Genomic DNA, 1,181 nt, shown 5'->3' with positions numbered 1-1,181 from the left:
TGATTTTAAGACCAGGAAAAGGCATCAATGGACCTCCTTGTGCAAAGGGTTGCTGCTGAGACTGAAACCGCCTATGCTCCTTCATGGTGCTGGGGCTGTTCTGTTCTAATAACAGAAATTGACCATCTCAGCTTACATTTAATTTTCTGTTGGGAAAATGGGAATGACAGCTGAAGAGATGTCTCTTGAAGGACACAAAACACACTTTATAATCGTTTTAGCCTGGAAAACTGCTGCAATGGGTTCAGGCAGCCCCTGGCAGCTTATAAACATGACCTTTCTGATTTTTTTTTGGTAGAAAACCACTCCAATTCGATCTCAGGCTGACTTAAAGAAACTGCCTCTGGAAGTGACCACACGGCCTTCAAGGGAGGTAAATGGGATCCTGCTGTAGGCTTTTACTCTTCTGTGCTTCCTTAGCTGCTCTGAACAGCAGATCCCCATTCTTCTACTCTTCCTCTTTCTGTACCCCCCTTTGTTTCAGCACACCCGAAGTCAGCGCCCACGATCTCCTCCTTTGCCTGATGCAATCAAGAATGCTCCCAGCAGACCACCAGGATCTTCACCTCCTCCTAAGTCCTGCAGTCAGCTGAAAAAGAGCTCTTCAGATCATCCAAATAGCAGCTCTCCCAAGCTAGCCAGCGTGCTCTTCAAGGAGGAAGCCAGCACTTCCAGGACACAGCATCACACTGTGACAGCTGGGAAGTCTAACAGCACTTTAAAAACTCTTGCCAAACCAGGTACAAGCATGAAGTCCCTCTCTGGCCTTCAGAGCCCCAAAAGCCCACGTGAGACACCCAATCCAAAAGCTGCCAAGGTGCCAGCAGTAAAGAAATCTGCCTCTGGCAGATGTTCACAGGTAAGAATCAACGGGATGAAAACCCTCAGCTCCTCACCCACTGTCCTGCTAAGCCTGTCTGCTCTGCCTTGTGGGATGTGCACTGTGGGCCCTGCACAGGACAAGAGAACTTTTACTTTACTTGTGGGTTAGGGTGCCATTTACACCCCTCGAGAAGACTTGTCTCATCTCTTTCCTGTTAGACCAGATTGTTTCTCCAGAAAAAAAAGGCATGTGGAGTGGTGGGGTGAGCGTTTTCATGATGATGTAGCAGCTCCTCTAAAACCTTCCGGAAAAGCACCAATACTGGATGTTGGGCTTTTTTTTTTTTTTTTTTTTTTTT

General features: G+C 47.2%; 1 long non-coding RNA gene across 1 annotated transcript; it reads left to right on the top strand.

The window, feature by feature from the left end:
• Positions 1 to 277: 277 nt before the first annotated feature.
• On the top strand, positions 278 to 746 carry LOC108449434. Its single transcript, XR_001865597.1, has 2 exons — positions 278 to 373; positions 485 to 746. It is a non-coding gene; the product is annotated as an uncharacterized LOC108449434 (long non-coding RNA).
• Positions 747 to 1,181: the final 435 nt, after the last annotated feature.

This window comes from Corvus brachyrhynchos, unplaced genomic scaffold (assembly GCF_000691975.1).
Source record: "Corvus brachyrhynchos isolate BGI_N302 unplaced genomic scaffold, ASM69197v1 C11833999, whole genome shotgun sequence".
In the NCBI taxonomy this organism is placed as follows: Eukaryota; Metazoa; Chordata; class Aves; order Passeriformes; family Corvidae; genus Corvus; species Corvus brachyrhynchos.
Note: the sequence above shows the minus strand (reverse complement) of the source record. Positions and strands in the feature narration are given on the sequence as shown.